Source organism: Acomys minous (assembly GCF_964271855.1).
Source record: "Acomys minous genome assembly, chromosome: 15".
In the NCBI taxonomy this organism is placed as follows: Eukaryota; Metazoa; Chordata; class Mammalia; order Rodentia; family Muridae; genus Acomys; species Acomys minous.
The window spans coordinates 73,122,004-73,135,985 of record NC_140497.1 but is presented as its reverse complement, the minus strand read 5'-3'; positions in this window follow the sequence as shown (position 1 = coordinate 73,135,985).

Genomic DNA, 13,982 nt, shown 5'->3' with positions numbered 1-13,982 from the left:
TTCCTTAAAAGCAGTATAGATCTGGCCTGAAGGTTAGAGTTGAGCATCTTAACAAGCAAGTACAATGAAATGATCATCCTTTACCACTGTTACATCATGCTTTTGAAAAACCAACGACTAGAAAGTGGGGCTGAGTGTAACACGTAATTTGAAAACCCAGAAACAACAATAACAACCAGAAATATAACATACAAATACTTATCAGGTCCAAATTATGGCCGTTAGACAAAATTCAGGATTTCCCAGGACTCTATGAAGCCAGCTTCCCTTTACCACTGGCAGAAGCAAGGAATGGCTCTCTGTGGTGGCTGTTAGCATATCAAAGAGCATGCTGCCCTCTGGGTTCCCTCAGTGTCATAAATGCCTGTTGCACTTTTCAAAGTCCATGCTGGCATTCTGGCTCCTCTCAGCTCTTCTCAGCCCACCCCTAACCCTAAACTTCTCCCCTCAGAAGCTTCCCTCCCCTAGCTTCTTGCACCTCTTACAACCCTGATATTTTGGCTACTCCCTCTCCCCATATCTCTCCCTTCCTTCCTCCTTCCCCCATCTCTCCTCTCTCTCTCTCTCTCTCCCCTCTCTTCTCTCTCTTTCCTCTCTCTCCCCCCTCTCTCTCTTCCTCCCTTCCCTTACTTCTTCCTTCACCTCTCTCTCTCTCTCTCTCTCTCTCTCTCTCTCTCTCTCTCTCTCCTCTCTCTTCCCTCTCTCTCCCTTCTTCCCTTCCCTTCCTCCTTCCCCATCTCTCCTCTCTCTCTCTCCCCTCTCTTCTCTCTCTCTCTCTCTCTCTCTCTCTCTCTCTTTCTCTCTCTCTCTCTCCCTCTCTCTCCTTCCTTGCCCCCTCTCGTCTTCCTTTCTTGGTCCCCTCCCTTGCCCTCTCTTGGTCTTCTTTGCCTGAAAGCTCTCTCGCTCTAGCCCCACCTCTCTTTTCATGACCCAGTTTAGTCTACTGGTCATGTTCAGTCTACTACTTTCCCTCTCCACTCCAGACACTTCCAGCTGCCTCTGTCTGTTCTCTCTCTCATATTTATCTACAATAAAAACATTAAAACTTCCCCTCAACCATACATTGGAGAAGTCATTTACATAAAAATTGACTTTTTTATGTTGTTCATGGAGCACTATTCTGGGCATAGAGGCTAGAACTTCAAGTAACTCATAGTGTCCTTGCGTTTAAGGACATTTTGTTCAGGGACAATAGCCAAGCCACAGATAAACAGTATGTAAAAATGTTAAGTAATGAAAAATTTTCTATGTGATGTAAAAGAATTCAGATGGGGGTGTGATCCAGAGGCTCAGACAGCAGAAGGCCGGGAGGACACTGAGAAGTGTAGGTCTTAAATTGGACTTCTAGGCAGTGGGGAGTTTCAGGACAGTGGACTTAGACATTTATTTCAGTAAAATTTCTACTCACTGTTTCTAAGCATCACTAGCCAAGGCTTTCTTTAGCGTGTAGTAGAAGAGTGAGCTGTTGGACTCAGTGAGAGCGCTTCAAAAGGTACACTCAATTCTCCCTTCTGCCCAAGCGCTGTAGAAGTCTGTGCACTTAAAAAAAAAATAGGCCTTGCACAAAAACTGAGACTGCAGCTAAGTGCTATCAGTCACCCACCATGTATGGGTTCAGTATTCAGCACCAGAGGGGGAAAGTAGAAACAAAGAAAGAAGAAAGGAAGAAAAGAAGGAAGGAAGGAAGGAAGGAAAAAGCTACAACTGATGTATGTACAACGAAGAATCAGTGCACTAATAGAATGCAGATGGGGGTGGGAGTCAACATTTCTGCAAGCAGAGAGATCACAAGCTGGCAAGGCTGCACACCCACATGTGTGCAAGTTCTGTTTGAATTGTGAGGGGAGAAGGATGAAGAAATTTCAACAGGAAGCCCAAACTGACTGCAGCAGCAAGTGATCCAAGTACAGAAAGGCACAGGTAACTTCAGAAACATGCCGAGAAATGATTGCTTTTGAACACATTAGGCAAACCCACCATTACATATGATTCTCTGAGAATGAATAAGTCAAGCTGAATATGATGGCACAACCCTTTAATTTCTGCACTCAGCAGGTGAAGACCAGTTGATTTCTGTGGTTCAAGGCAAGTCTGGTCTACACAGTGAGTTCCGGGTTGGCCATGGCTACATAAAGAGACTCTCTGTCAAGACAAATTATAATCTACCAATTACAATCATTAAACACTTCTTTGTTTTCTACTTTTATTTCCAAAAACCTACTTCTTATGTACTTGGCTTTTCTATAGTGTGTTTACATGTTTCTTGTTTTCTTATGGTTTTTCTTAACAGTTTATCCCTCTACTTACCACAAAATCTAGTATTGTGTTGTGACCAATCTTTCATAGTGGCTGAAAACCTCCTATTGGCTTTTTTCTTAAAAGTTGACAAGAACAAAAGGCCAATAACGGGTCTGTGGTAGTTGCCTGAATGACCTGTAATCACTACATTTCTGCGGTATGGATGTAGGTGTTCTCTTTCACATTTGTGCACCTCACACACCTAGACTTTCTTGTTTCCAGATTTTACTGTAATTTACTGTGCTCCCAGTGGGCTTTTGTTTCAGTATCCAATGAGAATGGCAATGTCGTAACATTACAAAAAATAAATTACTAATTTGGTATGGAAGCCATTCCTGTCTCTCAAGCAGAAACAGTTTAAGCCACAGTAGAAATGGCCTCTGTGTGCTTCTACATCCCAAAGCTTCCTGTCTGTGTGCTGAGAAATCACAAGAGAACACACAAACTATGTATGTATAACTCAAAGCAAAGGGTGAATCCAGAGGCAGGTTATGAAGTCTGCAAGCACCCTTGTATGACTCGATATTCTTCCTAAGATAGTTTTAGTTTAGACATGAAATTGAGCAGTCAGCAATGACTTCGGCAGTTCTAATAGCTAGCTCTAAGTTCAGTCCTAGATTTGCTTTATACCTTTTATCATGCTTTTTTCACTTAAGAAATATTTACTACCTTTATTTCTGTGTGTGTGTATGTGTGTGTGTATGTGCACATATATGTATACATGTGTGTTTATGTGCCACAACATGCATGTGGGGGCAGGGAGCACTTTTAGGGAATCTACTGTGCTTTCACTATGTGGGTCCTAGGACCATGTAGGGCTTAAGTATTAAACTCAAACCATTGGATGTGTCACTATGTAGCTCACCAACCATCTCACCAACCCAGTCTCGGTTCACTCTGAAGATGCCAAATGTCCTACATGACATTTTTAACAACAAGTTGCTAGAAACACTAGGATACTCAAGCACTGCCCTTGGAAAAATTCAGAAAAAGTTGACTTTTCACAGTGCATTAGCTGAACTAGTCTGGATATCATGACAGAGGTCCTACATAGATGATGGACAACACTTTTAAACAGTGTTAACAAAATATACATTTAATCAAATAATTAAAATAATGTTCATACTTATTGAAATAGAAAAATGGATGCTTCAAAGATACATTTTGCTTAAAACTGTGCTGCGAAATTTGATGCAGTGTACACTCAGAAACTCATCATAACCATGAGAGATCTGGGGTGGCTTATAAGCACACTATATTAAACCCCAGCTTTCTAAATCTACCTAATTTGAGAACATCTTTGAAAATGTGCCTATGCAGTACTAATTTGAAAGGTAAAATTTATTTTTATTTTTCTGACAATGCTGTAGCCTGTAGTATGTATTATTAGTTTTGATCATACTTTCCAGGGTGAAGCTAAATCTATGTCATTATTTCCATGTCTATAGTTTTGAGGGTAGTCACACTCTCAGGATGAAAGAGAAAATGACAGTGTGTAAATAAGAAGTTGTACATTAAAAATATATATGGTATTTTAAAGAGTAAAACAAGGAAAGACAGGGAAAAGGCATAGACGTATGTTAGCTGACATTAAAGAAATATATCATATTCCTCATAGTTGTTATATAAAACTTTTAAAAACATGCATCTATAATATGAAACAACATTTATAAATCCTCATATGCACAATGTGTTTACGTAAGATGTCTAGGTATAGAGAAAATCAGAAATGATGTGTAAAATATTAACAATCTTATCTTTCACTTAAGAAATTGTTTTCCTCTGTATGTCCTAATATTTGTGTAGCAGTTGAGTTTTACTTGTATTTTTTGTGGTTGAAAGCCCAAACTAACAAGATGAGCGAGACCAAGTGGCTCTATCTAATTCCAATTGATCCATCACTCTCTCTGTTTGTTGTTGTTGTTGTTGTTGTTGTTGTTTTGTTTTGTTTTTTGTTTAGAGAAAATGACCTCGGGTGTCACCTACTTTTCTTACACTAGGCAAGTGGCCCACCAGCCTGTGCTGTCATTCTCTGAGTGTAGCATGTGGTCAAGCCATCAGGATCCAGATTTTAGTATGACTGTGTTCCCTTTATCACGCAGGATAAATCACTTGAATGCTTTGTGGCTGTAGCCTTTTCACCTCCAGAAGATGATGATAAGGGTCCGCACCAAAGGGACCTTGTGGAGTTCAAATGGAATGCGTGTATAAAATGCTTGAACTACTATCCGATGTTTTATTATTACTCCAAATACCCAAAGCATTTTTATTATCATTAATACTGAATCTGGAAAAAAAGCACTGTGGATTCAAAGCAACACTTTCCCAGTGGGTATCTGTAGAATAGGACAAATAAAATACAGTATTTTATAGCTTGAGTACATCTGCTTCTTGTGAAAAATAAGCCTGTGAGAACTCTATGCTGAAGGCAACAGGTGTGAGCCCGGTCATTAGCATCGTGTCCGAAACAACTCCCATGGCGCATGGCTCGCATCCTCCCAGCATCTTTGCTTCAAGCACCACACTCCATACAGAGGTGACTTTTTTCTATGCCGCTTGTTCCACTGTGCAAGATGCTTCCTGCTGTGATGTCATCATGTCATTATTTCTACTAAACCAGGTCATTTCTGCTATGAATACAGTCTTTCGGTAGTGAATATGTTTTTGTGATAAACTGACATGGTCTGCACTCAAAGGGAAAAGCGAGGTTTCTTTGTTTGTTTGATTTTTCACACCTACACAAATTAACATGTGCACACTTCTTTTAAGTATGTGTTTCATCTCTTTCCTTAGGAATCAAGTCCTGGTATTATGACCACTGTCAAGGGGCTTGGCTAACAAACATTACATTTTCCAGAATTTCTTGAAGTCGATGTGACCGGTGTGACTAAATACTGTTCGTTAACTGCATGGAGCTTGCAGAACTGATGGTACAATTTCCCTAAAGGTCTACTGAAGGATACTGTTGCAGGTGTGGAGCACACTCCCCTTGGCTTCTCTCTCAGGCCCTTTCCAGCTACCTAGCGGAAGAACATCTGGCTGAATCTCCAGGAGCCATGTTAGGCTATGCAATGACCCTCAGTCTGCAAGGCGCAGGTTAGGTTGGTGGGAAAAAAAGCAAAGAGCTGGAATTCCTGACCTGAAACAGATACTCCAGCTATATGTATATACATAGTTTACCCTTAGACTTAACGTAAAACATTTATTCACATAAGAGAAAAACTTCTATCTTGGGAATTCCATTGTTACCTAAGATTTTATAATTAGTACTGCTGAGGCCAGTGGCGGATAACCAAACTAGTAGCCAGCAGTCTGTGTTGTATCCGGTGATACATTCCATCTACACTAATGTCCTCCAGGCAGGGACCACCAGGAGCCCATCTAAACGAGGCATTAAGAAAGACTCTCTGTGCAGTGCCATGGTTGTTTGTGAGGGCATTTGAGTTTGTGCTTGCTGGCACCAAGAGGTTTTGGGGGAATGGGTCTTTGCTTCTGATTGGCTGCTACGAGGATGCTGACGTATTTCTCTTACCAAGACGTATGTCGATTGAGAGGTGGAGAGAGGCTAAAACTGTAGTAGTTAAGACCCATCAGCCACCCATAAGTCAGGTGAAAAGGATGTTTGGGGAAGGTAGTGGTTTGGACAATGATCCTGTTTACCAATGTCCAGTCACGAGTATGGTGATCTTACTTTTGCCTTAATCCTCCATGGCCTCAAATGGCCTTCTGTGGTATTAGTGGTCAGAGAAATTGTCCTTGGTGGTAGAACATAAGGACTTGGGCAGTAGTGCCCGGTTACTTTGAAGACAAGGAGCTGGCTTTTCTTGCTCAACTCTCATGGTGCTCAGAGCACTGAATGAACCAAACAGCAAGCACTTAGTAAACAAACCAAGAACGCTGAATTATGATGTTTATTCCACAGATACTATTTGAATCAATTTATATTCATTACATTGTCTTTATTTCATTGTTATCATTTGAATGCGTTTATGACCTTGTCAAAGACAAATTTACATAAAAAGATTATATAGTAACAGTATTACATATTTAATGTAATTATCAGAGCTATGGGAAAAGATAGCTGGAAAACTACTAAGAATGAAAATTTACCATATACAAGTAGGAATAACATGCAAAAAATAGAATCAGGGAATATTTTATCTATTTGTTCATCATCCTTATTTCCAAGGTCCATTTTAAATGCACTGGATGTACTTAGTCAATAATATTATCTATCGTGCAGTTCCATTATTTACTATACTATAAAGTAATTCATAATTTACTGTCAATTCTGAAACTAGCAGCTTGGCTTTACATTCACTTTACAGTAAGTGGTTTCTCTGACTGGAAAGAATCTCTTTAACTAGTAGACGTTATCATACAATTGAGATAACATTTATGAGGAGCCATGCTCTAAGCATTTGATCAATTTGCCTCCTGTGAGCATCTGTAAAGCCCTGTACGGCTACTTTCAGTCCTGTCTAACAGAGGAAACCAGGCAGTGAAGTAGTTTTCTTGGAGTCACATGTATCGTGCAGAGAAGTTGTTTCTAAGCCCAGACCTCTTGCCGCCCCAAACCTGATGCATTTGATCCCTATGAAATAATACAGCTAGCACAGCAAGAGGCATACAGTAGGTGCTCAAAAGTGTTTTTAAACTGGAAGCTAAAGCCTGATAAATTGTTGGTAGCATAGACAGATTGACATGAGTTCATGACTAATAGAGAAGAGTAAAGACCAAAGCTGCACCCGGGTCTAAAACACTTAACAAATTGAAGGGCAGATGTGAGCACAGCTATGCAGGCATCACCAAGCAGTATCGTCTCCTAAAGAAGACTTCCCATTGGAGTTCATTTTTATTGGTTGACCTAGGTTCATGCAAGCTAGACACATTCTTACATCCAGGCCTCCCCAAAGCCATCATTCTGGCCAAAAGTCTCTAAGGTAGGTTATTTCAGTCCTTTTGTATGTGAGTCTGAGTGGATGCTTCTGGAAGTCAGCTTTCCTATCCCCAAAGACTGTGCTGAGTTCCTCACCTCCATTCACTGGGTATTTATTCAAACACCCATTACACCAGGCACAGAGGAAGACATAGGAATAAGTAGCGAACAAGATAATACTTTGCTTTTGAGACTTCTGAATATATACCATATTATTTCAGACCATAAGACACACTTCCCCCCCCCCCGAAAAAAAAGGGAGGCAGGGATTAGGGGTGCGCCTTATAGTCCAATTGTGTTTTTACTGTTTTTTTTTTCTTGCTCTAAAACTGGGTGTGTCCTATGGTCAGGTGCATCTTTATAGTCTGAAAAATATGGTACATCATCCGCCTACCTTCTCCTCCTTCCAACTGCCCACTCCTCCAACTCCTTCTAAACTTTATGGCTTCTTAATCTTTAATTGCTATTGCCATATATGTGAATTTATAAATACCACCTGATGAGTTCATTTAGTATATGTCTGTAAGGCTGACCACTTAGAATCGGACAACATATCAAGGAGCTTGTCCCTGGAAAATACTGATTCTTCTTCGGTCATTAGTTGCTTGCAGCTTTATAGTTATGGGTGGGGGTCTTGCCCCCAATCACACTGGCGTGTCAGCTGGCATTGTCATTTTTTAGTTTTTATTTAGATAGCCATATTGTTGTAATTTCTTGAGTGGAGACTTTTTTTGTTAACATCTTGCAGTGCAGAAATAGATACAAATGAGAAGAGTGCATTTTATTAGTATAGATGATTAGGCGACCTTGTAAATACATTTAGTGGAAGCAGAAGGATGCTAGTATCCCAGGCAAAGGGAACCACATTGGCAAAGGCCTATATTCAGTGAATAACTAGGGATTAGCACCTGGACCACAGTCAGTAACCTGACCAAGTATAAGAAAATGCACCTACTTTATAAGGCAGATCTGAAGTCTCATCCTCACAGCAGCAAATGCTCTTCTTTGCTGACATCTCTTCTGTATAATAGATCTCACACAGACATGGGAAGCCTTGCCCAGGCAGTGAGCGAAGGTTCTCTACTCTTCATCCTTTGACATCTTGCTCTTGTTTCTTCATGTTTTCAGAAAGACTGTTTCCTACCAAGAACTGTGATTATGGAGATTCTGTGAGACTGACTTATTTCAGAGACAGTCATGTGTAGCACCCTTCCCACAAACGTCAACATGTGTTAAGAGTCACTGTGTGTCCTGTTCACAGATTGCCTACAATTCCTGAATTTGGCTTTCAGATTATCTGGCAATTTACACTGTTTACATGTATACTTTCGTGCAAAGAATCGAGAAATGATTTCCCTAGAGCCAGCTGAAGAGAACATTCTAAGAATTTCAACACAGAAATTGTTGATATATAAAGGAGGCAACTGTAGAATAGAATAATAATAAAAAATAGCTGAGGATCTTGAACATAAAGACAGCATGTCTTACATATGGAAGCTGATGGGCTGCCATTGTGAGGCAGGTTCTTTTGTGAAGAACCATTCCATCATGGAGGGAAGCTCCTTCTAAACCATGGTGGTCTAGTCTGGAGGCCCCTTAAAACTCAGGAAGTTCACAACCCAATACATTCCAGGAAATCCCTGACACTTCCTAGATGCTCTAGGTCCCTCCATGCACAGCTTTGAGCTCTCTGGAAGAAATAGATGAGGCCCACTGTCTGGGAAAGGCTTGATTAGGACAATTGAGCTGCTTGAAAATGACAAATCTCTGACCTGTGGAGCTGCTTGCAAGTGATATAGTGAGCAGTGAGTGAGTTACACTGTTCCCACTTTTGTGACCATCACCTATGCTGGGGTGGGCTTTTTGGGATTCATCTGTTTTAAGGCATTTTTTTCCTCTTCTAAATAAGCCCCACCCATATTGCTGTAAGTAGTCCCAATAAACTCACTTGTACAGCATTTGGACTTTGATGGTATTCTTACTTTAGTCTGTCAACTTTAGTCTATCAAGGATGAGTAGACATCTGTCCTTCCCAGTAACAGTGTTGTACAACCCTATTAGCACCCAAATAAGTGCTGACAAAACAAAAGATGATGACTCTGAGAAGCGTGACTGCATGATCCTAGGCGTGGACAGCAAAGCCTGAAACTAAGGCTGAATAGCCTGAGGATGGAGCATTCTGGGGGAAGATTCCTACCTGGCTACCTCTTCCTCTGTGATAAGGAATCATGTGCCTTCTTGCTATGTCAGACTTGCTGCCTAAGATTTGCAGGGTCCGTACGATGTGTGCCAAGACATATAATGGAGGCCGGATCCTCTCTTCAGAAGGAAACTCCTGATGGGGAGTCCATGAAAGAGAGTGATCCTCATGAGATTGCTATTCTCTACAGAGCATGGAGTAACCTGCCTGCTTAATGATTCATTCAAGTCTCTACAGCGAGTACAGTACTCTAAGAACAGGTGGAAGCTTAGAACAAATTTTTTGGTTCATGAAAGTCATATAGAAGGGATGGTAGTACAAACAGGCTGCCATAGGGGTTATGTGGCCATAGCTATATGGAAAGACAAGTGTGTCTAAGGCTAATACAGCTCTTCACTGGGAATTTGCTTGTGCAAGAGAGGATGAGGGGAATGCTGTCTTCCTATTTCTCACAGTTGTCAGTGAACAAAGACAAGAGTGCTAGTTTTATATGTGCTGAAGAGCCTGTCCTTGGATCCAAAGCATGGAGCCCATTGAAAGAGTTGGACAGTAAAGAGCAAAAACAAACAAAACAAAACAAAAAAAAAACAACAATGTTAGTGATGATTAAAACAACAACAAGCCCCCCCCTCCCCAAAGAATTATGTTGTTTGTTGTCCAGATCACTATACCAGATCACTGTCCCAAGGGTCAAGACAAGGGCTGATGTATCAGGTTCTTGGGCTTAAGCTGGAGCTCTCATGTTAGGTTGTGGTCTTTGTAAAGTCAGAGAGACTGTAGCAAGGCTGAAGGGCTTTGATCAGCATAGGAACTGGTTCTACCAGGTGCTAAAAGCAGTCAAAACAGATTAGAGGTGCAGACATCTCCACTGCACCACTGCTCCTCCCCCAGGGTGGAAACCTCCCCAGCTACTTTTCTAGCAGAGTTGGCTAGCTGTCCTTGTCCCTCAAAGTGAGGGTCATGCAGGGTGACTGAAAGCTCCATATTAACTTGCAGATTTATTGTTGTTCATTTTTATTAGTGTTAAAAAAAAAAAAGAAAAAGGTTTTGGGCTTTGGTGGGTCCCCGAAGCAGGTATGTTTTGTTTTCTGATGGATCCTATGAGAGCCAGGCTGAAAAAATAATCTCTTGGCGGACATAAACATAAAATGATATATGTTAAAAGGACTAAGCTTGTCCCTAGGGTTGGCTATGCCTTCCTCATGGGTAGAGGGTATATATTTCTTGACTACATGGGAACTTTGGGGCATGGGGGTATATCACTGTGACACCATTTTGAGAGTTTCTCCTGAGGATGGAACTTGGAATGTAGTCATCTGTGCTTGGGAAAAAATGGAAATTGACTCCTAGTAGAGTGGTGAATATCAAATAGTGTCAACTGCCTCTCTCTGTCTCTGTCTCTCTCTGTCTCTGTCTCTGTCTCTCTGTCTCTCTCTCTGTCTCTCTGTCTCTCTCTGTCTCTCTCTCTCTCTCTGTCTCTCTGTCTCTCTCTCTGTCTCTCTCTCTCTCTGTCTCTCTCTCTGTCTCTCTCTCTCTCTGTCTCTCTCTCTCTCTCTCCGTGTGTGTGTGTGTGTGTGTGTGTGTGTGTGTGTGTGTGTGTGTGTGTGACAAAACTGCAAAAACACCAAGGAGTCAAAATAGGTAGAGATTAGTTCTCTAGCCTACAGACCTTTCAGCAGTCTACTGTGACCTGTGGAAAGTTGGATGGCTACTGTCTACTGGTGCATCTTGTCTGATACTTCCACTATGAAGAAAATAGAACCCAGAACCCATGCGTGAGTAGCATTTGGGTCTATAATTCTCTCCATCACCCTTAGTAGCACCTAGTATTATAGCAGCTGTCCTTCAGGAAGGAGATACTTTTTGCTCAGTTATACCTTTATTTCTCCAAGTCCTGCAACGAAAGCATAGGACATCTTGAGCTATAAGATTTTACATTCATCACTTCTCGGCCTGTTGGTTAAGATCAAGTGAAGATTTAACATTCACTTCTGGAATACAGCCAGCACCAATAGCCTTTATTAGGTTGGGAGCCTTTAGGTTCTTCTATGGCCAACAACTAGAGTGGTGAGCAACCCTTAGCACTGGGGTTTGTAATTACAGATCTTGTTGCTTTAGGAAACTGTTAGTTTTACTTTTTTTTTTTTTTTAACATTTATACACCAAAGATATTGTGGCATTTTTCAGTCACCTTGTTAGTTATCATCTGTGTCCCTGGGAGAGACAAAGAAATATGACTGTTTTTTTTTTTAAACTCTAGTAGAGAACCAAACATTGATATCTCTTTATTTCTGTTTCCAGAACATAGCTGGTGATGACTTTTGGCGGAACTTTCTGTTACAGAAGGAAAAAAAAAAAAGACAGAAAATGTGAAACAGAAAAATTGCCAATGAGACACTAACAGCTCCTGGGGTGGGGGGTGGGGGGTGGTAACCATCCACTAGACAGACTAAGTAAAGTAGTTTTCCTTATTCACACCACAGTGTTCACACCAGTGTTCACATCACAGTGTGCATACCACACTGTGCAACATTTCTCTTTTTACTGAGCAGTAGAAAAAAGTGATGAGATCTTGTACAACATTAGATGTTCCTGACATTTCTTTTATGGTGTCCCCTTAGCTACTCGATTCCATCTGACACTTGCTCAGAACAGATGAGAGTGGACTTTCAGAGTACTTCAGCAAGGTTATCTTCATAACCCCTATTCAGCACAGGATGGTGACCCAGGGCTTTACAATGTCCTGCTCATCCTCTGCAAAAAGGGTTTCATTATGTGCAGAAAACAAATTGCTCTAAGTGTTTATAGAGTTAGACCAAAAATATACCTTCATGAGATATGATTAACTTACAAAGGGTACAGGAGCCAGATGTAGCTGTGAAATTATTGGAAATTTTAAGTCAGGTAAGACAAAGATGCTTCTTAAGACTCAGAATGTTCTGAAGGGAGGTCTTTTAAATCAACAAACAAACAACTCCAAAGCTTCAGGAAGTCCCCAAAACTGACCAGATGCTTTAGGCCCCTCCTTTCCCAAGTCTAAGCAGTAAGGACTGCTGAGAGTCCTGCTTGGACCAGCCAGGCTGCCTGGAAGAGGTAGATAGATCAGCTAAAGTTCTTAGAAAAGGCTCAGACTGACTGAACTGCTTGGAAAAGACTATCTCCAACTTGTTGAGCTGCCTGCAAGCTGTCTGTGAGCCCCAGGATTCCAGCTTTTGTAAATTGTTACCCATGCTGTCTTTATGACTATGCTACTGGCCGTGTCTCATTGGCAATTTCTGTTTCACATTTTCTCTTTTCTTTCTCTGTAACAGAAAAATTCCACCAAGATTCACCACCAGCTAAGTTCTGGAAACAGAAATAAAGAGATGTCAGTGTATGGCTCTCTAGTAGAGTTTAAAAAAAAATCACATTTCTTTGTCCCCCCTTTGAAGGTGCAAAAATATTACTCAAGAGAGAGCAGAAAGAATCTAAGAGTTGCAGGAAGGGGTAAAGTGGTGTGTGGCAATTTCCTCTGAGATAAAACCTTCCATCTTACAGGGAATCTCGTTCTTATATTTGGACATTTGTAGCTCATGCAGCCTTGAGCTCTGGTGGGACCAGACGGGATTGTGAGTTCAGGCCTCTACAGGATCAGAGAGCAAGGAAAAGTGACAGGAACCTTAAGGGGTCAAGGGGTGGCGAACATAATTAAACCATCTCATACGCATGTTAGAATGCTGTAACAAAAGCCATGGTTTTGTACAATTAATGTATTCACAAAATAAACAGGAAATAATAAGCACTTGTGTGTTCATTTTCCAGTTTCAATACAAAGGATTGTGACCTGTTAGAGCACAGCCTGAGGTGGATTCGCATCAGATGTAACAATCCTTTCTCTTGAACTATTGTCATTTCCACCTTACCCATTGCGCGCATTGTTTTTTCCTCTATGTTTCTTAATTCATTTTCATCACAGGGAGCTTTACCTGACTTCAAAAGGAGGAACTATGTGGGATTCAAAGAAAGAGCCAGCCTGGGATTTCTATAAACATGGCTTGTATTGTGTCTGAGTCATGGCCATACTGTTTACTGTTTACTCTCTGTTGTCAGCACTATGGCACTAGAAGCAATGACTGGGAAGTGAGCTGCCTGCTATTCTTAGGTTATTACCACTAGCTCTTGATGGCTTGGGGACTCATTGTGTATTATGTGGAGTTTTTTTTTTAAACCACAATGTACCCTAGGAAATGGTCTCATACTGGAGCACTAAGCTCTTTAAAACCAGAACTTTTATCACGCTATCAAAGCATGAATGAAGGGAATGAGACCGTAAGTGGGCTGTCTGTTGAGGTTAAAATAGTTGCACGGTCTTTGAGGGTGGAATTCTGTATCTTCTATGGTATCTTCTAACTGTTGAAGATTTCAGTGATATTATTAAGTGAGAAACTTTAAGCACTTATTTCATTTTTGTGGATGAGTGATAGTTTGTATTAAAGTTAAGAAAAATCTCTATTTGAGAACAAACATCCCACTAGTAAGCATTTACCAAAGACCATGTACAGTCTA